This window comes from Solanum lycopersicum, chromosome 4 (genome assembly GCF_036512215.1).
Source record: "Solanum lycopersicum chromosome 4, SLM_r2.1".
NCBI classification, from domain to species: domain Eukaryota; kingdom Viridiplantae; phylum Streptophyta; class Magnoliopsida; order Solanales; family Solanaceae; genus Solanum; species Solanum lycopersicum.
The window spans coordinates 55,702,633-55,727,129 of NC_090803.1; the positions used below are offsets into that span (position 1 = coordinate 55,702,633).

At 32.8% G+C, this 24,497-nt stretch overlaps 2 long non-coding RNA genes and 1 pseudogene across 4 annotated transcripts in view; all 3 read left to right on the forward strand.

Annotated features, from left to right (window-relative positions):
- Window positions 1-690: 690 nt before the first annotated feature.
- Window positions 691-2,029, forward strand: LOC112941314 (bZIP transcription factor 17-like; annotated as a pseudogene).
- A 4,859-nt stretch (window positions 2,030-6,888) lies between these two features.
- On the forward strand, window positions 6,889-12,432 carry LOC138348314 (uncharacterized). Its single transcript, XR_011220768.1, has 3 exons — window positions 6,889-7,764; window positions 9,435-10,310; window positions 12,317-12,432. It is a non-coding gene; the product is annotated as an uncharacterized lncRNA (long non-coding RNA).
- A 2,426-nt stretch (window positions 12,433-14,858) lies between these two features.
- LOC101249171 (uncharacterized) overlaps window positions 14,859-24,497 on the forward strand; it is a 31,054-nt gene continuing 21,415 nt past the window's right edge. For 2 of the 3 annotated variants that reach the window (XR_011220765.1, XR_011220766.1), the window contains exons 1-3: window positions 14,859-15,258; window positions 17,594-17,656; window positions 17,833-17,912. This is a non-coding gene — a long non-coding RNA (uncharacterized lncRNA). Of the gene's footprint in view, window positions 15,259-15,388; window positions 15,640-17,593; window positions 17,657-17,832; window positions 17,913-24,497 lie in introns of all 3 variants that reach the window. The other variant, XR_011220767.1, reaches the window with a different exon arrangement.

The following is a 24,497-nucleotide window of genomic DNA, read 5'->3' on the forward strand; positions in this document are numbered from 1 at the left end:
ATGAACTTCTAAGTGCGAAATATACAGGCATAGAAAAAATAAATAGAACTAAATACACATAATCAACTGATGAAACTACCTTACAATTCTTTTTTTTTGAAACTTTAAGAATCTTAATTTTTGTTTCTAAGATATGATATCTAAAAAATCTAATATATCAATTTGAACAATCTCGAAAGATAAAATATATAAAACAAAAGTAAATGCAAGTTTCCTCTCTATTCCTACGCTCTCTCTCTCTCTCACTAAATCTGTGATCAATTGCTAAATACTTTTTACGCCGCACACAAGACTGCAACATATCAAGAAAATATTGAGGATTTTCCTATGAAATTTTGGAACATTGATTTCTCAACTGATGTCATCATTTTTGACGCATCATTTAATGATATTTTTCAAAACCCTACCCATAATGATGCATTTCATACACCTAGATACATGCCTTACTATCTCGGGTCGGAGTCAGGTTTGGACTCGGGTCAGATGGAACTAAATATCTTTGGCAATCGATAGGGTTTTTTGATGATGCTTTTGGAACTATGAAGTCAACCTCAGGAGATTGTCAAAGGGGAAGAGCTACAGGATCAAACCTGCTCCATATGGACCCTAGTTGATTTTACTCAACTTGCGAGTGAATTAATTAGGAATTTTAGAGATTCTTCTAGAAATTTCAAGTTGACGTCGAGGGAAATGAGCAATTTTGCCCCCAATCAGGAAGCGGTAGTTGAGATGGTTAAGGACATGTCATCTCCAGGGCTACTTCGTAGTTGGAGAAGCTCAGGAGTTTTGGATGAAGTGTATGTGTTATTGAGCCAGATTTCTACCCATGTCTCCGGGTACTTGAACATGCCATCAGCAAATTGTGGTTCCGGTCTCTCAAAAGGGTTGAATAATCTGTTGAGTTCTAACAGATTGGTACATTCTTCCCCTAAGTTAGGAAGTAATTCAACAAAAGGTGGAGTTGTAGAACAGAAATTCAATGCTAATGTAGTTATTTGTTGAAAAGGAAATAACATAGTAATGACTCGAATACTGTAAACAAACAAAAAAATCCACTATATTTTTCTTGAGTGATAACGTTAATAATGATGAGGAAAAAAAGGAAGATGGCTAGAAAAACGGGGGAAGTGCTCACTTGTCAAGGCAATCAAAAAAGCATTATGTTAAGGAGTTAGAATAATTCATTCAACATTTGAATGCAAATATATCGTATGAAATAACAGAAAATGTAACTCTAAAGGAAACACTTGGAGCAGCTGGTGTAGCTCCTCAAGTGCAGCAACCCCCCGAGATGTATCCCCATCCTCCTCCATGGATGTCATGTACACCACCTTATATAACGAAGCGACTAGGATAGTGACTACGGTAGGCAGTTGTGCCCGCCCAACAAGTAGCAAGAAAGTGGAGAAAAAGAAAAGTGAGATGAAAACAAAGAAGGTTGCTACTGTTATCTTCCTTGGTGAGTTGTTCTTCATGCTTCTTTTTGGTGGGTTAGTTCCTTCATTGAAAGTGAGATATGGAGGTATGAGGGAACCATTTATGAGTGGAGATTCTTGTGAGTGGATTTTTTGGTAACATCATGGAAGAGTTTTGACTGTTGACGGGCCTGTGAATGGGACTGGTTATTCTGGGAAATACGGTGGACTTGATCATCACTTACATTGTGGCTAGGGAGATTTTGTGAAATCAATAAAAAAAATACCAATAAAGCTGCAAATAAGTTTGTTTACATGGGAAATGGCAGTGATCCTATTTTTGCCTCTTTGTACATACCGAGTAATGATAAAATTATCAATATTCACTAAAACTCGATAATTCAGCCTGCATTTGCAAGTGAAAAAGCCATGACATCTCATGGAAGTGCTGATAAGAAAAATGATGAGGTAGACCTCACAGTTCCTGGAGATTTAGCCATCCTTGCCTTTATCGAAGTCCTGCAGCGGGACAAAAAACTCTTGGATCCGAACATAGAAGAAAAAGGGAAATTACAATCCTATTTTGTTATACAAAGACAAATCTAAATACGTAAAACAAAAAAGAAAATAGGAGAACTTACCTGGGCAAATTAAAGCTTGTCATGTCGGTGATTTAAGCGTAGAACGGTGGTGGATAAGAATTTGGAACACACTACAACAAGCAAATCTACTCATCACATTTGAAATCAGAGACATCTCAAATATCAACCCTAACCCAAAGCATGAAATAAAATAATTATAACAAAAGGGGAGAATCTTTATATAATCTCATATATAGAAACACAATAAAAGGAGAAAGCTTACCAATCAGATCTAGTAACAAATAGAGATTAGAGAGATGTCTGACTTCATATAGGAACATTTGATTTTGTGCCCCTTTTGAGTCAAAAATTAAGGAATTAAATATCTTACTTGATATAGGAACAATTTTTGTTTTCTTTTTAAAATCCAATTATACACAATTTGAAAAGAAGTAAATTTTACCAACGACATTTCTTACAATTATATTAGGGCAAATGGTCAAATATTACCCTGCTTTTATTGGAAATATTTTAAATAGACACTTTGTTATACTTTAAGTCCAAATATACCCTTCTGATTATACTTTGACACAAATTTACCCTCAATTTTAATGAAAAATACGTGACAAGCTCATAATCAAATAACCCATCTCGAATTCAAATATTTAATGTTTTAAGAAACTCATTTCCTCCGTTTTGAATTCTTTTCTATGCATCTTCTTCTTAAAAGAAGTTAATAATTTATCGTATTCAAAAACTAATATGATTTTTCTTTCTTTCTAATTGAGGTTCTTATAAATAAAAAATTATCATGCTTAACCTCTTCGAAAAAGTGTCAATATTAATCAAAGAAAATACACTATTGAGATATGCTCTAAGAGTTTCCAGCATTCAAAAATCGATGACTTCCTACGTTCATTAATTTTCTTGTACTTTTATAATAGTACGAAGATGTGGTGTTCAATGATTAATTTTATAGAAAGGGAAAATGACAACTACCCCCTAGACTATGACCGAAATAACAGAGACATACCTTATGTTCAGATTATGTCATTGCTCAGTTATGCTATGTCCGACCTATATATTTGTATAAATATTATTGGTATCCTGTATGCCCAGTACATTCCAAGTACTAACACGTACTTTACGCTACATTCTTTCATGATATAGGTTCAAATATTCAGCATCTAGATCACGCATAAATTTGTATCGAGTAGCTTCAATGATGAGTCCTCATACTTTGAGGACAATAGACATATTTTATTCATATTCAGTCTTTTAGTTCAGTCTTAAGTTTTGCTAGGGTTAGCTGGGGAATGTCCCATTAACTCTAGATCGGTAGATTCTTATTAGACATAGTATTAGATTAAGCTTTAGCTTTGAGTGAATGTGTAGTATCTCTGAACCCTTAACAAGTTAAATACATTCATATCAATTTTGGGTATTCTCCACCTTCAGTTATCACTTGATTTAGCTTCCGCATTAGTTCATGTTTTTCTTAGAGATTCTTAGTATGCTTATGATATGCAAGCCTCACGGTTAGCTTGGGTTACTCGTGATCCTAGGTCCCGTGTTACATCAAAGGAGTAGCCTCCGGACATGACAATTCACAAAACTATGTTAATTGACTATAAAGTAACACAATCAAAATCTTGTTTACAAAGTAATAATCTTTTAGCAATCTTTATTTAAATTACTTGTATTTAAAAAGAAACATATTGCTAAACTATTCAATTATTATCAAACTCAGCAGGTATTAATAAAAGTTTTATCAACTAAGCATCACTTAAAAGAATAATAACACATAAAGAAATTCCATAACAAAATAATACAAAATTACATAAAAATATGGGTTCATACCAAATTTATTTTGGACAACCATACCTTAACTCCAAAATGGAAAGAAAAACTTATAATCATAAGCGATCTACATAACAAAGTTCTAAAGGAAGATAAAATGGTCAAAAGTCCCCTTAATCTATAGCCAACTTTCCAACCACACGCATGTATGCAAGGTAGCATATGCCAAATCTCTCCACCCTTATAATCCCAAAATAGATGAGCCACTACCACCTCTCCACTAGATTCATTATTGTAAATTTCTTAACAACTCTCATGTAAGAATTTTGAAAAAAAAAATCAAATCTACCATCTCCAATCACCAAAAAATAATTTCAACCAAATTAGACTCATATTGGTCTTTGTGATGGTATGAATATTCTCTTTTTCGAGCTTTTTCATTTGAAATAAATGGTGGAGAGTTCTTTGAGTAAGTGGAGGAGCTAATGGTGAAGTCGGATAAATTACAAAGGCATAGGTGGAGATGGTGGCGGCAGCAAAATTTTAAGACTATGTTGCCGGCGACGACATATCCCTCCCGAGAGACAAAGAGAGCCCCCAATTTAAACCCCAATACTTCTCCAAATCAAAGTTCTCACCAAATAGTTAGTGCTAAAATATGAATGAAGAACAAAGGTTTAAGAAGACATAAGTTAGAGATATTATAGTAATTTAACATTCAGGTTAGGAGTACATGTTTTTAAGGTAAATATAGATATAGATATATATATTTAGTCTATATAGAACAATTTTCGCAACTTTCCAAATTCTCCATAATTTGGTCATTCATCACTAACTAGAATTGATGATTATTGCCAATTAATTTAATATTTAAAAAATAAAAAACATCATAAACTTAATAAGTAACTGTAATATGTTTTTTAGATATTTTATTATTTATTTAACTATGTGTTATTAATGGTTTTATTGTAGTAAATCAACTTTATAGGGGTATTTTGATATTTGATTTTTAACTTTTTTCCCACTTATATATTCTAGTTTTGACGTACGTGCATTGCACGTGAATATAAAATCAAGTACCACACTATTTTTCCATCATAAAAAAAATATAAGATATACTAAATAGGATGTTTTAAGAAGAACAAGAATGAATATTCTTTTAAAAAATGTAATTTGAAAATTTGAGGAAGCCCCTATTTTTATATGCAACAAAGGGTAGCTTATGGAAAAGTACTTATTGTGCGTTATCAAAAGAGATGTCACAATCCTATAGAAAACTCACATAAATAAATAAAATACAATATAAAAAACAAAAAGATGTACTACATTTGGTGTTTTAAGTTAGGTAATATAGACATATAAAAAATATAGATATAGATTGGTCTAATCTTAATTTGATATGAAATTTTACAAAATAAAGAAGAATTTTAATATAAGGAGTATATGTTGAATATATAAATATGTCTTTTAACTTTATGGTCTTATTTATGTGCCCCACACCAAAGAAAAAATAACATTGTATATAAAACTAAATAAAAGTAAAAATACACTTAAAAATCTGAAAGGAAAGAGTACTTACTAGATGTAGTTTGGACTCTTCAAATATGTTTTGATCAAATACTTTTTCTCCAACAGTTTAATACTTTTCAGATTTTGAAAACCAAGTGGTAGTTTTTGTTACAGAAAATCATTGATTTTCTTGTCAAGTAGAAGTTGCTACAAAAGTATATTTTATTGTTATGAAAATGAGTAAGTATGAATTATCAAAATACTCTTCTCATTTGAAGTTGAGTTATTTCATTCTCTTTGTCGAATCAATAATCGGTGATCTATCTAATTTACAATCAAAAAAATATTGTAATTGCATGATTGAAAAACTCTCACAGTCTTCCTTATTTTAAAAAGAAGAATAGAAAACCAAAAATATTGCAATTGCTTGATTGAACAACTCTTACAATCTTCCTTATTTTAAGGAGAAGAATAGAAAACTTATAAAATTTGTAGTTTAAAAGTGTGAGAAACACCCTCTATTTTAAAGACATGAATGGATATTATGAAGGTTCTTATTGCGTCTTTTGAGAGAAGTCACAATCCTTTAGAAAAATCACAACTTTTTGAAAATGTCATAACTCATCGAATAAGTCACAACACTATTAAAAAGTTGCAACCTTTCGGAAGAGTAACTGGCCATCAATGTGAAAATGTGTATGCATTTAATATAATATAGCGTAAATAAATATAATATTAAATATGTAACATATATACTAAATTTAGTGTTTTATGTTGGGGTATTTTAGTAATTTGACATTCAAGTTACGGAGTTCATGCTTTTAAGGTTGTGTGTGTGTGTATTTATATATATTATCCGATGATATGATTAATATTACCAACAAAAACAATCTTACAAAATTAATTTTGAAACTTCAAGAATCTAAATTTTTATTTCTTAGATATGATATCTACTAAATCTAATAGATCAATCTTAAGATCATTGAAAAATAAAACTATAAAAGAAATGTAACTTTATGTTTCCTTTCTATTCATACCTTGTCTCTCCCTAAATCTCTTATCAATTGCTGAAAAACTCTAGATATGGCCGATCCACCACCGGTGGAAGAAGCGAACTTCATCGGGTGTTCGACGGACTTGCAGCTATACCTCTTGACCGTACTTTTTACGCCCTACACACAACATACCAAGAAAATGTTGAAGGTTTCCTTATGGAATTTCCAAATGTCAATTTCACAACCGATGCCATCATTCTTATTGAATCATTCAATGATAGTTTTCCAAACACTATCAATGATGATGCATTTCAAAACCTAATAGTTTGACAGACTGTCTCGGGTCGAAGTCAGGTTTCGCCTAAAGTCAAATGAACCCGAATAGCTTTGGTCAACCTAAGATTCAATTGTTGGGGAGTTCTGATTCATCTAGAAAACTCAATTCGACCTCAGGATTGTTAACACCCAATTTTGGTTTAAGATTTTCAAAAAATTGTAATTTTGGGCCACAATACTAAGCCCGTCATTTGAGCCCATTTTGTGTTTTTTTTATTTAAGTTATTAACTAGGTCAAAATATGTGGGGGGGGGGGGGAGAATTAATTTTCAGGAAAAAAAAAGGAGCCCGCTCTCCACAGCCGCCAGCCCCTCCCCTTTCTCCCTTCCTTCCCTTTCCCTTTCCCAGCCGCCTCTCCTCCTCCCCTTTCTCCATTCAACTTCTCCTCCAAACACCCCCTAACCGCCTCCCTCTCACAGACCAGCCGCCCCCTTTCCTCTTCCTCTCCCCTCTCTCTTCTCTCCACAGCCGCCTCCCTTCCCGTCGCCCCCTTTCCTCTCCCTTTTTCCCTCTCCCGTCAGCCTCTCTACCTCCCTATTCTCCCCCTTTCCCTCTTCTCTTCTTCCTTCCTTTCGGCGTAAAACCACCAGAACTTCATCAGAAAACAGCTTAAAAATCGTTCCAACGTCTCCACTAGACAGCATACAAACAACTTAAAAACACCCCCTACCACCCCATCTGATCGGGTCTTCAACTTCGCTGCCGGACCCGCCACCCTCCCGGAAAATGTCATCCAAAACCCCTCTGTGGAGTAGTGCTCGGAAGATAAAGAGAAGGAGGTGATTCATGTTGGTTTGTTAAGTTTTAAGTTTAGCGGGAAAAAAAAGGGAAATGGTGGAAGGGTAAACTGAGGGAAGCAGGAAGCGATTGAGAATCCGAGATGCAGTTGAAGAGTTCATATTCATATTGATTGTTGTTTTTTTTGTATAAGGTTTAATGGCGTTTTAGGGTTTCGGGAAGAATACAGGCCCCATTGCCTCTCCTAAAGCGCAAATCCCTTTTGGGAATTCTCGCACTCCTTCTACCAGTGATAGTCTTCCTAAATGGGGTAATGGACACAAATACATCTACCATGATTATGATGCCCAAGCCCACACTACAACAACAACTCTACAATGCCCAACAATGGTTAGAACTCAAACCGAACCCTTTAATTTTGTTCTTAATGTTGATTAGTATTAATCTATGTTTTCATTTTTTTGTGGATTGTTTACATTATATAATTTTATTCTTGCTTTATTTATCTGTTTTATTTTGTTGTTGTGATGTTCACTTAGCTATATTAATGGGTAATTTCATATTCATAGTTAGAAATTTATAATTTGTTTGCGTTCAATTCTTTTAATTCTCTATTGGTGGGTTATAATTATTAACTAATTGGTTTTAGTTTTATTTTTGTTATTAGTAGAAATGATACACATGCTTCTGCTAGAATCCTTTCTTTTGTTCATTTGTGTCACTTTTATCATATCTGGTTTAAGTTTTTCACATTTAAAATTTATATGTTAATATAATATGTATGGTCATTGTGTTTATTGGTTTCTTTATTTTTATTTTAGTTTTCCTCATTTTTATACTAATGGTTTCTCCATTTGCTTATTGTTTATTGATGTTTCATAATTGTTTCGTCTCTTGTATTGATGTTATATTATTAGAGGACTAATTTGAAAATTCTTGATTTCTTATGAGTTGTTTACTTATTTTTTTTAAGTGAGTTATGTGATATTATTGTTGTTAGCCTTACTATGACAATAGTTAGTTACATGTTAAGGGCCGATGAAAAATCTATTCGTCGGGTTTAGAGGCCTTTCCATTTTAAAAGATGGAAATTTAATTAAAGTTAAAATTTTTATTGTTAAATTGGGCCAATAAAAAAACTCTCCGTTGGTTTTAAGAGCCTTTCCATTTTAAAAGACGGAAATCTAATTCAAGTTTATATATAATCTTAGTTGTTGGAATTGGCCGATGAAGAAACTACCGTCGATTTTCAAGGCCTCCCATGTTAATAAGACGAATTTTTATTTTTTAGTTATTATGTGAGTTATTCATTTTTATTTATATTTGTTTGATACTAACTCTTTTACTAAGTGTTTACAGGTATCCAGAGGTGCATCTCCTTAAAATTATTCGAATGAAGTTCGAATCATACTTTTAATTTCATTATCTTGTGAATATTGATGTTAGGCAAACTTTAGGCCGATTGTTATTTTGTTTTATTTTGTATATTGCATGTTTATTATATCTGTATATTATTTTATATTCTTCCTCAATTTGAAAAAAAATTGAATTCAGTCTGGACCACAATTATGGATTCCGAAGGGTGCCTAACCCCTTCCCTTCGGAATAACTTGAACCCCTTACCTAGAATCAAATTGGTTTCGTAAATTATTTAATGGTTTCCTAGTTTTCCTACAAAATTAGGTGGCGACTCTTTTTAAAACTCGTTTATTTTTAAAACTTTGTTAAAATTGAATCAATTAATATATTTTCGAGTTGTCGCGACGTTTCACCCTATTTTAAAAGAGTAGGGATGTAAACAAGATCCACTAATTTAGTTTCCATTGCAATTAGGTTTTACTTTATTCTTTTGATTTATGTTTTACCCAAAATCTACTGAGTTGTTGCTTCAAATTCTACAAATGTCTAGTGCTTCTCACTTGCAATTAAGTTACATTATGTTTTTCCTAATTTGCAGCTTTTCCACCGATTCTTTTTTTTTTTGTTAATTTTCTTCTTTTGATATAAGATCCAAAGCTTTTGGACCAGAAAATTGTATGATTTTTTTGGGGATGCTATAGTTATTTGGAGAAGCACAAAGCCAAAGTAGATATATTCTTTGATATGCAGTCTTATTTGGGAGTATCGACGAAGATCTAATCAAACAGAGAACCGCACAGCAAAGAGGTGAGGTGAATATAAATCATAGATCCACTAATTTAGTTTGCAGTGCAATTAGGTTTTACTTTATTCTTTTGATTTATATTTTACCCAAAATCTACTGAGTTGTTGCTTCCAATTCTACAAATGTCTAGTGCTTCACACTTGCAATTAAGTTAAATTATGTTTTTCCTAATTTGCAGCTTTTCCAACGATTCTTTTTGTTTTATTTTGTTAATTTTCTTCTTTTGATAAAGATCCAAAGCTTTTGGACCATAAAATTGTATGATTTTGTTTGGGGATGCTATAGTTATTTGGAGAAGCACAAAGCCAAAGTAGATATATTCTTTGATATGCAGTCTTAACTGGGAGTATCGACGAAAATGTAATCAAACGAAGACCCGCACAACAAATAGGTGAGGTGAACATAAATAATAGATCCACTAATTTACTTTCCAGTGCAATTAGGTTTTACTTTATTCTTTTGATTTATGTTTTACCAAAAATCTACTGAGTTGTTGCTTCCAATTCTACAAATGTCTAGAGCCTCACACTTGTAATTAAGTTAAATTATGTTTTTCCTAATTTGCATCTTTTCCACCGATTTTTTTTTGTTAATTTTCTTCTTTTGATATAAGATCCAAAGCTTTTGGACCAGAAAATTGTATGATTTTGTTTGGGGATGCTATAGTTATTTGGAGAAGCACAAAGCCACAGTAGATATATTCTTTGATATGCAGTCTTGATTGGGAGTATAGACGAAGATCTAATCAAACAGAGACCCGCACAACAAAGAGGTGAGGTGAACATAAATCATAGATCCACTAATTTACTTTCCAGTGCATTTAGGTTTTACTTTATTCTTTTGATTTATGTTTTATCCAAAATCTACTGATTTGTTGCTTCCAATTCTACAAATGTTTAGTGCTTCACACTTGCAATTAAGTTACATTATGTTTTTCCTAATTTGCAGCTTCTTTTTGTTTTTTTTGTTAATTTTGTTCTTTTGATACAAGATCCAAAGCTTTTGGACCAGAAAATTGTATGATTTTGTTTGAGGATGCTATAGTTATTTGGAGAAGCACAAAGCCAAAGTAGATATATTCTTTGATATGCAGTCTTAATTGGGAGTATCGACGAAGATGTAATCAAACGGAGACCCGTACAACAAAGAGGTGAGGTGAACATAAATCATAGATCCACTAATTTAGTTTGCAGTGCAATTAGGTTTTACTTTATTCTTTTGATTTATGTTTTACCTAAAATCTACTGAGTTGTTGCTTCCAATTCTACAAATGTCTAGTGCTTCATACTTGCAATTTAGTTAAATTATGTTTTTCCTAATTTGCAGCTTTTCCATCGATTCTTTTTTTTTTGGTTAATTTTCTTCTTTTGATATAAGATCCAAAGCTTTTGGACCAGAAAATTGTATGATTTTGTTTGGGGATGCTATAGTTATTTGGAGAAGCACAAAGCCAAAGTAGATATATTCTTTGATATGCAGTATTAATTGGGAGTATCGACGAAGATGTAATCAAACGGAGACCTACACAACAAAGAGGTGAGGTGAACATAAATCATAGATCCACTAATTTTTCTGTGTTTATAGATTTTCTTGTATTCTTTTGTTTCCTCTGTTATGGTCAAAAATTGATCCATTCAGGTAATATAAAGCAACCCTTTTGAATCTCCTCCTTAATTTTGTTTCATTTGCTATGTTTTTTCACGCTACATTTGATTCTTAAAATATGACTGTTAGAGTCCATAGGGTTCAACGTAAATTGAGCTGAAGCCTATGTTTTGTGTGTGAGAAGGTGGAGGGTTGGTGGTAATGACAGATGGAATCCAAAATTACGCCTGAAACTTTTGATTAGATTAAAGGCTCAGTCTTATTTGTTCATAAAATGGATTTCTTGCTAAAATTTACTTGGGAAACCTAGGATATGGTAGGGCATATTGGTCATAAAATTAATTTGATAATGTGGATCCTTTTAAAAGAAATCATAAACCATCCGACGTATGGATTTTATGTTAATGTTTTACATATATCTCCAACAACAACATACCTAGTATAGTTTCATAACGGATATTTAGGCAGAGTAGGATGTAAGTAGACCTTATTCTTGCTGGGGCTAAAGTGATTGTTTTCAATAGGCTCTCAACTCGAAATTGATGTGTTTGAAGTAATCTCAAAGAGTAATGCCATGAGTAATGTGCTGTCAAAAAATAAATTATTTTGAAAACGAAAAATCTATAAACTGCAAAAATATAGATGCCTCACTCGCTAGGCTGTATCAACTTCATGATTTCTTTTGAACTTCACATATTGATCCTTGTTTAAGAAAAACTTGCATGTTTAATGCTTTAACGTTCTTTGCTATTCCAAGTTACTATTTAAAATTATATAATTCTTGTAGCCATTTATGGTTGAGAGAACCCTAATTTGAGCGAACCCTAATGTGAGTTGTTAAATAGTTAGTACATTATAATTAAGTATTATGAACAAGTCAACATATAGGAAAAATGCAAAATCAGGAGTTCCTTTAGTTTTCGATCAGATATTATTAGTTTTTAACCTAACATTGTAAATATTATTTAATATGCATATGTAATAATAGCCTATCATAGTGACAATTGACCAATGCGTGTGGTACTAATAGTTCTAGACAGGATGATCGTTTTTCCTCTTTCGCTTTCATTCAATAGCTCGTTTCAATTTTCACTTAAAGTAATGTTAAGAGTGTCGATATGTTGTATGTTGCATTTTATAACCCTAACTACAAAATGCAATAATTTCCTTTAGGTACAATCATACAGTCAGTGGATCATATCCTCTGTTTGGGTTTTTCACGTTCACTACGCGGTGGCACCTTCAAGGTCATTTATCTCTATGTATCTCTTTGTCTTTACTCAATCAAGTAAGTCATCTTATTCAATGATGGTTTGGTCTATTTTTTCTTAATTCTTGTTAGGAAATTTTTCAGTATTAGGGAAGTCTAGCAGCTCATAGAACTATCATTTTCTTTTTAAATAACTCTTTTTGGGACAAACTAAAAAGGAAAGTAAGACGTGTAAATTGTAATCAATGAAGTATTATACTGTTGAGGAAAGTAGGAAAGTTCAAAGTGCTCAAATTTTCAATTTATATTTTTTTTTCTCTTTTATATTTGTATTTACTCGTTAATTTGATTATGATTTTCATACTTAGTAGGCGAAAGTTTTCGTGTATTTTCTACTTGTATAGTAAAAGTTAATACTCCTATACAACAACTCTAATGCTTGCTTTAGCTGATATAGTATATAATATTATGATCATAATTTAGTGATTTCATAAGTCTAGATATGATTGAGACTAATTAATATATTGGTTGATTTTTTTAACATGCCAACCATCTGTATATGCTTGGGAATCTAAGACTTGGATATGCAAGAATATGTTACTGTTAAATGTTTAGACTTGGTTTTTGCTCTAATTTGAGATATCTTTTTATCCATGATACTCTCTTTTATCATACTTTGTTGAGTTCATTAATTAGACAATTGAGTTGTCTTGGAGATGTGTTACTTTGCGAAAGTAAATCCAATTCACTAATAGATGATGTGGTTTAGTCAACATCTTAAGGATAATACAGATCAAATTGAATGTTGATCTTTTTTAATTTTTTTAAATAAAATGGTTTGGCTCAAGGCCAATTTATTCAAAACAAATTATATACAAGCTAAAGCTAAAAACCTGGCCAAGAACAGGTCATGACTATCTAAACAGGAAATAAGCAAAATGAAACAAAGGATAAAAGAAAAGAAATGTTAAAACTAAAGAAGTAACTAAAAGGAAAGTGAAAAACCCATGGATGAACTCTGTGTAACATGTGATCCTAGATATTCACCCCTAAACTTGGACATTGAGCTCATCTAAATTGTTGCTGCTCTGTCGGAAATCAACAAGATTGACCTTAGAAGGTAAGAGACGAGGGAGGTAAGTAGCATTCTTGGAGCGTAATCAATTTCTTGTGCGATAAAATCGTTTTATCTTCAGCTCCAACTTATTGATGACATTTCTATCTCAAGTTTTGGGTGATGCCACTATGAGACACCTGCAGGATCTGATAGGAGAAGTGACTTCTTACCCAAAAGAATCCTTTCTCAAACTTGAGGAGAAATGATATAAGATGAAGCTGAAGTTTAAGATGACAGATAGTCCTTAACTATTGAGGTAGGCTTTATTAGGAGTGCCTTGTTTGTAATTTTCATTGTTTTTCTTCTAGCAGAATGAACCTCCAAGGCAATTGATACCACATACCAGAAAAATCACAATAGAATCCACGAACTAGCTTTCCAAATGGAATTGTAAAATCCTATATTTTTACTTCCTGTTGTGTTTTCGCAAATGATTTACTGTTTGGACCTTTGGCTTACTCAATTTTTGTTAATCAGTCCTAGCCGTTGTGTTGGAAATAGCCATTTAATTTTGTTCCCTTTCTCTTATCACCTTGAATCATATTGTAGTCACTTAAAATTTATTGAATATAAATTTATGAAGTTATTCGGATTATATTAAATTAATGAATATATTAGTCCAAATAAATATTATGGGATTAACATAATTGATTTAATTATTTAAATTCAGATAAATATGAATTTAATTAAAGTCCGCTCCATAAAACCCATATGATATTTCACTTAAATCTAATTGGCCGAAGAGAATTATTTTCCAATCGCAACTCCTCCATTCTAAAACTATAAATAGGGGTCTCATAATTTAGAAAAAGAGAACCAAGAAAATTCTAAGCAAGAAGCTAGAGAAAATCCGTGGTGCAAACACCGTTTAATTCTCTACAAAGCTACAAGTTTAAGAATTCAAGCATTCAAATTCAAGAACGATCAAGATCAAGACCATTGAATTCAAGAACAAGCTCGAAGCCCTTGAATTCAAATAAAAGTCAAGATCAAGATAAAGTTCAAGTTCAAGTTGAATAAAGATTCAACAACAAGCTTTAAAGCCCTTGAATATATATTTGAAAAGGCGAATTCAGAGGAATCATAGAAATTGTAACACTCGCATTTGAAAAGAGAAAATCGATTGTTGCTATAATTTTTCGTTCTTGATTATTGTTTTCTAGGCGCAAATCTTATTGTCTGCACATATACTTGGATTTTGTTGTTTATGTGTGTGAATTATCTTTTTAGCTTCTGATGGGAGTTCCTGAAAATTATTGCATTGAATAGAGACAATAAAACACCACCACCCCTCTCTTCCCTTTTCCCTGCATTTATTTCACTTCTCATTTGTGTTCCAATTTTGTAAGATCTACCCATGTTCTCTTCATTTGTGCATATTTCTCCAGATCTCAGTTCAAAAATGCGTGAAATCATTGGTATTCAAGGTGGACAATGTGGTAACCAAATTGGTGCCAAGTTTCGGGAAGGTTTTTGTGCCAAACATGACATTGATTCTACGCGTCGTTACAATGGTGATTCTGATCTCCACTTGAGAGAATTAGTGTATTACAATGAGGTTACCAGTGGAAGATTTGTTCCTAGGGATGTTCTTATTGATTTAGAGCACCATGGACAATATTAAATCTGGTCCTTATGGACAGACACTCCATCATGATAACTTTGTTTTTGGACAAGCTGGTGCTGGTAACAATTGGGCTAAAGTACATTACACCGAAGGTGCTGAATAGATTGATGTCGTTATCGATCTAGTTAATAAGGAAGTCGAAAACTCTGACTGCCTTCAAGGTTTGTGTTTCTACCAGGATTTTCTTTAACATTTTGTGTTCATTTGGTGTTTTTGTAGATCTATGCATTTTGAGGATTTATTTACGTTCTATGTGTTTGATTTTTCGGATTTCAATTGTGGCATTCATAGGGTAGGGGAAGAGGTTTTTTTTATGGGAACACTTCTGATCTTAAAGATCAGAGAAGAATACCTGGACAGAATAATGCTTACCTTCTCCGTTTTCACTTCACCTAAAGTTCCTGACATTGTTGTTGAGCCTTATAATGCTACCTTTGCCGTGCATCATCAATTGGTTAAAAATGCCGATGAGTGCATGCTTCTTGATAATGAGGTTCTATATGACATCTTCTTCAGAACCCTAAAGTTCATCACCCCAAGCTGTAAGTCATTTCAGCATCTCGATTGCACTTTTCTTTGCGTCATCTGTTTGATTGTTATTAGCTGAGCATGTTTGATATTTCTTGTTAGTTTTTTATTTATCACTTTGAAGTTATGAATCATCTGATATATTTCTTGTATAAAAGCTTTATTAGCTAAAGAATCGGCTAGCTGGTTCCGTTCTCTTAGAATACGTAACACCTGGAAATCCCTCCTTCTCTCCCACTCTTAGATCTTCTGAACCTCCATACTAATAGGCCATGGACTGTTACAATCTTCATCAATCACCTTCTTGATGATTGGGTTTGTAGATTTCCAACTTTTGCATCATAAGTGGCCAGATGTTAGAGATCTTTGGTTCCCATGGGGAACCTCATTCTAGCCAAGAGATTGAGGTTCTGATTTATGTCATTAATAACTCTATTTCATGATATTGAACCTTCTTGAAAAAGATATTTCTTTTCTTCCGTAGATTCCATATATGATGGCTGGGACAGTAAGATATAGTGGTTTCAGTTAATTAGAAGAACCGTCAGCTTTCCACAATTGTGTTGCAACTTGATTTAACTGAATAAATGAGCCCTTAAGCTATTGCAGCAAGGTGTGTTCAGATGTTCTTAGCATAATCTCTTGTTAAGAGCAAATGTAGCATAGTTTCCTGTTGATAGATCTCACAACACCTGCACCATTCTTGCTTAACAAATTCTTTGTTAACACATTGTCCAAGGAAAAAGAACTCGTGAGACCACTGATAAAATTCATCCCACAAAAAAAGTCCAAACTAACGTGAAAGAGTTGTCAGTACTCATCAAGAATTATACAGCACAAGACCATGATTTGCTAGCAAGTTTGCTTTGAAGAACTCAAATAAGAGACTTTGTTTACTGCATATAGACTTGGAGGTGATAGAGTTCTTGAATATAAATTAGCGGTGAAAGTTTAAGGAATGGAGAGCTATGTACATTCTGTCATTGGTATAGAAAGTTACATCAATGGAAGATAGTTCAACATTTTCATGAATTATATATGCAGCTTAGTCAATATTACATGAACCAGTGATGAATGTAGAAGGAATGAAGCTTTATTATGTGTAAGTTTGAAAACAAAACCCTCCTAACTAGCAGCCTCAAAATAACTAAAGATTTTATCATCCAACTAAAGATATGTGAATCGAATCATGTGAAGTCAAATTCTGTTGCAACAAAGTCCAAAAAGACACTAGTTGTACATAACTTAAGGATTATATGCATAGGTGTTATGAAACCCCATATACTGCCCTTACTTGATCTTTCTAATTGTGCAATATAAAGACAAAATAGATATACCTTTCTTGCATAACATATCACCCACTGATAATTTTCACTTTCATAGGATCCATAAATAGAAAGTTAATTTATAAGGTAGACTAGTAATGCAGATTTTACTAAAAACCCATTGTTGCTCCTCTTTCTTGTTGAAGATTAAGAATGATATTTTTCATATGTATATTTATTTAGTGAATTAATTATGATTAAGATATTGGGTCCTAGTTGTGAATTACATGAAGCAGTTTTATTACAGCAAATGCTTGGTAAGCTTCTAATTTTTTTACTTGTATGGTAGACTTGATATAGAATTAAGGTTTTGAAAGTTGATATTTGTTTTAATTCTTGAGTTGAATACTTATGAACTCATATTCGTTATTGGGGCTGACAAAAGATCTACAATAAATAGATGGACAAAATAGTGTTTAGGTAGTAGGTGAGGTTTTGTTAATACGAACTCCAACATGATGCATGACTTTTCATCGATCTAGGCAATGCATGCAACGTTGTCTTTAATCATTTTATTTTGTTCAATTGTTAGGGATTAGCTAAATTGCACATTAAATGTTCATAGATTCTAATACTTCACATATTAAGAGTTGAGTTAATACAGTTCTCAAATATCAGCATTTTGATAATACATGTGTAGCAGGTTGTGCGAGGATAATGGTGTGCTCATTGCTCTCTAAAATAACAAAAAAATTGTTCTTTCAAGGTACATAGTCTTGCTCACCCAATATGACCTTCATATTAGTTTGCTTGCAATTTTATTTAGTGTTTATGATCATTACAACATATTGAATACATAGATTGTGTTACAGATTCCATCTTTTTACCTCAATATGAACACACTTTGAATTAAATGATAATTTTGCCCCTTTTTTTCCACAGTTATAAGAAGTGAGAATTGAATCAAGACTACTTGAAAGCTAAATGTCGCCATATTTTTTATACTTTAGAGGAAACTCCAGGTATTTGTCTTACTTTAAGGAGTAATATTTAGTTATCAAGTATATGACATATTTACTTTTATTAAGGAGCTTGAAATGAGATATTATCTAGTATAGTTTTAGTTAATATTTATTGTATGATCATGGGTGTTTAATTATTCTATTTATAGAATAGTTTTAGTTAATATGTATAGTTTTAGTTAATATTTATTGTAGGAATCCTACGTGTGAGCTTCTAAGTTTCAAGGGAAAAAGGAAGCATAACAGAAGTAGGATTTCTAGTTGAAATAGGTTTTAGATTCAAGTCCAAATCTATAAATAGGGCGATAGTATCGCTTGAGAAAAAATGTGCACTTACATAGAGAGACGATCAAAACACGATCAAGAGTTTTGAGAGTTACTTGGGAGTGTTACCAATTTGTGAGGAAAAAGTTGTAAAATTGTAACTAAGAGTTTTGACTACAATCGAGTGTGTGTGTAGGATTCGTCTAACAAATTTGAGAAACTTGACGGACGATGGAAGACTTAAACCTAGAGGTTTCTGTCTTGGATAGGTAGGAATTAGAGTTTATAATTTCTTAGCTTGGAATTAGAGTTTATAATTCCTTAGGTTACATAGGCTTGTAATCTTATGTAGCACGTTTATTCCAAATAATAATGCATGCATATTATATTTTTCACGCAACCAATAAATTTTTAAAGTTCAGAAATTGATATTGTAGAACATAAAAAAATTGTTATAAAGAAATAAGAGATTCTTACCAGATAAATATAGTTAATTATTAAATTATCACATATAATTATAGTTATACACAATATCTTATCCTATATTTATGATTTATAGCCACCAAAATTGAGAGATATGGTACGTGTGCCTATTCCACCTTGGAGTTATGGTGCGTTGACTCAGGTAAAGGATGACTATCCTATGTAACTATTTACAACGATTGTGGGGTGTTTTTATGTTAGATATGTATGGAGGAATGGACATGAGTGTGAATTGTAGTGTGTGCGTAAATCTTAGACACAAGAAGTCTCGGCAAACATTGGAGAAACATCCCTTTGTTGACAGTCGTACTGTGTTGCGCAACGTATTACCGTGTATAAACAGTGGTAATGACATTGTTGTGATCTACACAATTGAAAGGATATATCTTTATTACTTGAATGGACAGAAGGTGGAGATCTGCTATTAAGACTATAGGACAATTAAATCCTAAGAGAAGATACATACCGTACACAAACAACCTCGATACGGTACATAAGCTGAAGTAGCACTTATTCTGTTGCAGTCAAGTAGAATTCTCATGTTTAATTTCATCTTCTTTTGTTTTTATATGACTTGAATTTCAGATTAAGTTGTTTTTGTAATAGACATGGATTGCCAAGGTAGTTTGAACGTTTTTTCCTTTACCCATTTCTAATTATTTCTTGCTTGATTGCGTGTTTTTACTTGTAAGTTCCTTTCTACTGCTACATGATCTGAAGAAGTAGCTATTGTGTTGCAGATCATACCACACATTCTATCGTCAAATTTAAACAGTAGTAGTAGAAAGGAACTCACAAGTAAAAACACCCAATTAAGCAAGAAATAATTAAAAATGAGTGAAGGAAAAAATGTTCACACTACAATGGCAATCAAAAACATGTCTATTACAAAACAGCTTAATCTGAAATCCAAGTCATATAACAACAAAAAAAGATGAAATTAAACATGAGAATTCTACTTGACATTAATAGAACAACTACTACTTCAGCTCATGTAACGTAGCGAAGTTGTTTGTGTACGGTATGAATCTTCTCTTAGGATTTAATTGTCCTAGAGTTATAATCGTAGATCTCCACCTTTTGTCCATTCAGGTAATAAAGATATATCCTTTCAGTTGGGTAGATCACCACAATGTCATCACCACTGTTTATAGACGGTAATATATTGCACAACACAGTACCATTGTCAACAAAGGGTTTCTCCAATGTTTGTCGAGACTTCTTGTGTTCAAGATATATGTACACACTACGATTCAGACTCATGTCCATTGCTCCATACATATCTAACATAAAAACATCCGTGCAATCGTTGTAAACAGTTACATAGGATAGCTCATCCTTTACCTGAGTCAACGCACCTTATCTCCCAGGTGGAATAGGAACATGTACAACTGGTGCAACCTCATTTTTTGCATCAAATGCTAGCACACCATGTTTTACTAATACCAAGAAAAACACATTTATCACCTCTATTATTAAGCTTCTTTCTTTTTGCTTATGAAATATGTGCATAAGCAATGTATCCAAAAATTTTGAAGTGGTCTACTGTCGGTTTCCTTCTGCTCCAAACTTCCATGGATATTACATCTCGAAGAGAAAAAGTGGAACTTCTGTTCAAGATAAGAATGCTCCTGTTAGGTACATATGAATATGTATATTTTATAGACTGACAATCCGGTGAATTATGGAGCAAGCTGAGCAAATGTGAATTGAGTCGCCAAAGTTTACTTGTAGAGGAATTAGGAGGCTGACATAAAGTAGGAAAACTGCAACCTAATGACAACGAAAGAAGCATAAGATTATAGTTATTATAATTAATTCAGAAAAAGAAAAACTATTTCCTACTTGGTTAAGGATATAGTTTGAGGCAGTCAAGACAAAGAAGGAAAGTTATTTTCTACTTGTTTAAGGAAATAGTTTGAGGTGGCATAGTTTATAAGGAAAATCATATAAGAAGTTACCTTTCAATGCAAAGTACAAAGAAAAGTCCTAATGCTACAAGGTTTTGTTCCAGCGGCAAAGACAAGGTTGTTTTGACTTGAAGATGCGACAAAGTTATGTACTAGTTGAAGAAAGAGTTGAAGATGGGGCGAAGGCGAGTTTCACACAAAGTAGGAATCCTACGTGTGAGCTTCTAAGTTTCAAAAGAAAAAGGAAGCATAACAGAAGTAGGATTTCTAGTTGAAATAGATTTTAGATTCAAGTCCAAATCTATAAACAGGGTGATAGTTTCGCTTGAGAAAAAATGTGCACTTACATAGAGAGACGATCAAAACACGATCAAGAGTTTTGAGAGTTACTTGGGAGTGTTACCAATTTGTGAGGAAAAAGTTGTAAAATTGTAATTAAGAGTTTTGATTAAAATCAAGTGTGTGTGTAGGATTCGTCTAACAAATTTGAGAAACTTGACGGACGATGGAAGACTTAAACCTTGAGGTTTTTTTCTTGGGTAGGTAGGAATTAGAGTTTATAATTTCTTAGCTTGGAATTAGAGTTTATAATTCCTTAGGTTACATAGGCTTGTAATCTTATGTAGAAGTTTGGAGTTTAATAAAGTGGAATTAAATCCTACAGATGTATATGTTGTGGTTTTTACCCTTTACTAGTTTTCAGAAACGTGCGTTGCACATTTATTCCAAATAATAATGCATGCATATTATATTTTTCATGCAACCAATAAATTTTCAAAGTTCAGAAATTGATATTGTAGAACATAAAAAAAATGTTATAAAGAAATAAGAGATTCTTACCAAATCAATATAGTTAATTGTTGAATTATCACATATAATTCTAGTTATACACTATATCTTGTCCTATATTTATGATTTATATCCACCAAAATTGAGAGATATGGTACGTGTGCCTATTCCACCTTGGAGATATGGTGCGTTGACTCAAGTAAAGGATGACTATCCTATGTAACTATTTACAACGATTGTGGGGTGTTTTTATGTTAGATATGTACGGAGGAATGGACATGAGTGTGAATTGTAGTGTGTGCGTAAATCTTTGACACAAGAAGTCTCGGCAAACATTGGAGAAACATCCCTTTGTTGACGGTCGTACTGTGTTGCGCAACGTATTACCGTGTATAAACAGTGGTAATGACATTGTTGTGATCTACACAATTGAAAGGATATATCTTTATTACTTGAATGGACAGAAGGTGGAGATCTGCTATTAAGACTATAGGACAATTAAATCCTAAGAGAAGATACATACCGTACACAAACAACCTCGATACGGTACATGAGCTGAAGTAGTACTTATTCTGTTGCAATCAAGTAGAATTCTCATGTTTAATTTCATCTTCTTTTGTTTTTATATGACTTGAATTTCTGATTAAGTTGTTTTGTAATAGACATGGATTGCCAAGGTAGTTTGAACGATTTTTCCTTTACCCATTTCTAATTATTTCTTGCTTGATTGCGTGTTTTTACTTGTGAGTTCCTTTTTACTGCTACATTATCTGAAGAAGTAGCTATTGTGTTGCAGATCATACCACACATTCTATCGTCAAATTTAAACAGTAGTAGTAGAAAGGAACTCACAAGTAAAAACACCCAATCAAGAAAATAATTAAAAATGAGTGAAGGAAAAAATGTTCATACTACATTGGTAATCAAAAACATGTCTATTACAAAACAGCTTAATCTGAATTCCAAGTCATATAATAACGAAAAAAGATGAAATTAAACATGAGAATTCTACTTGAAATTAATAGAACAACTACTACTTCAGCTCATGTAACATAGCGAGGCTGTTTGTGTACGGTATGAATCTTCTCTTAGGATTTAATTGTCCTAGAGTCATAATAGTAGATCTCCACCTTTAGTCCATTCAAGTAATAAAGATGTATTCTTTCAGTTGTGTAGATCACCACAATGTCATCACCACTGTTTATACACGGCAATGCGTCGCACAAAACAGTACCATTGTCAACAAAGGGTTTCTCCAATGTTTGCCGAGACTTCTTGTGTTCAAGATATATGTACACACTATGATTCAGACTCATGTCCATTGCTCCGTACATATCTAACATAAAAACATCCCTGCAGTCGTTGTAAACAGTTACATAGGATAGCTCATCCTTTACCTGAGTCAACGCACCATATCTCCCAGGTGGAATAGGAACATGTACAACTGCTGCAACCTCATTTTTTGCATCAAATACTAGCACACCATGTTTTACTAATACCAAGAAAAACACATTTATCACATCTATTATCAAGCTTCTTTCTTTTTGCTTTTGAAATATGTGCATAAGCAATGTATCCAAAAATTTTGAAGTTGTCTACTGTCGATTTCCTTCTGCTCCAAACTTCCATGGGTATTACATCTCGAAGAGAAAAAGTGGAACTTCTGTTCAAGATAAGAATGCTCCTGTTAGGTACATATGAATATGTATATTTTAAAGACTGACAATCCGGTGAATTATGGAGCAAGCTGAGCAAATGTGAATTGAGTCGCCAAAGTTTACTGGAAGAGGAATTAGGAGGCTGACTTAAAGTAGGAAAACTGCAACCTAATGACAACAAAAGAAGCATAAGATTATAGTTATTATAATTCATTCAGAGAAAGAAAAACTATTTCCTACTTGGTTAAGGATATAGTTTGAGGAAGTCAAGACAAAGAAGGAGAGTTATTTTCTACTTGTTTAAGTAAATAGTTTGAGGTGGCATAGTTTATAAGGAAAAACATATATGAAGATTCCTTTCAATGCATAGTATAAAGAGAAGTCCTATTGCTACAAGGTTTTGTTCCAGCGGCAAAGACAAGGTTGTTCGAGTTGAAGATGCGGCAAAGTTATGATCTAGTTGAAGAAAGAGTTGAAGATGGGTCGAACGCGAATTTCACACAATGTAGGAATCTTACGTGTGAGCTTCTAAGTTTCAAGAGAAAAAGGAAGCATAACAGAAGTAGGATTTCTAGTTGAAATAGGTTTTAAATTCAAGTCCAAATCTATAAATAGGACGATAGTTTCGCTTGAGAAAAAATGTGCACTTACATAGAGAGACGAGCAAAATACGATCAAGTGTTTTAAGAGTTACTTGGGAGTGTTACCAATTTGTGAGGAAAAAGTTTTAAAATTGTAATTAAGAGTTTTGATTGCAATAGAGTGTGTGTAGAGGATTCGTCTAACAAATTTGAGAAACTTGACGGACGATGGAAGACTTAAACCTAGAGGTTTTTGTCTTGGGTAGGTAGGAATTAGAGTTTATAATTTCTTAGGTTGGAATTAGAGTTTACAATTCCTTAGGTTACATAGGCTTGTAATCTTATGTAGAAGTTTGGAGTTTAATAAAGTGGAATTAAATCCTACAGAGGTATATGTCGTGGTTTTTACCCTTTACTAGTTTTCAGAAACGTGCGTTGCACGTTTATTCCAAATAATAATGCATGCATATTATATTTTTCATGCAACCAATAAATTTTTAAAGTTCAGAAATTGATATTGTAGAACATAAAAAAAATGTTATAAAGAAATAAGAGATTCTTACCAAATCAATATAGTTAATTATTGAATTATCACATATAACTCTAGTTATACACTATATGTTGTCCTATATTTATGATTTATATCCACCAAAATTGAGAGATATGGTACGTGTGCCTATTCCACCTTGGAGATATGGTGCGTTGACTCAAGTAAAGGATGACTATCCTATGTAACTATTTACAACGATTGTGGGGTGTTTTTATGTTAGATATGTACGGAGGAATGGACATGAGTGTGAATTGTAGTGTGTGCGTAAATCTTTGACACAAGAAGTCTCGGCAAACATTGAAGAAACATCCCTTTGTTGACAGTCGTACTTTGTTGCGCAACGTATTACC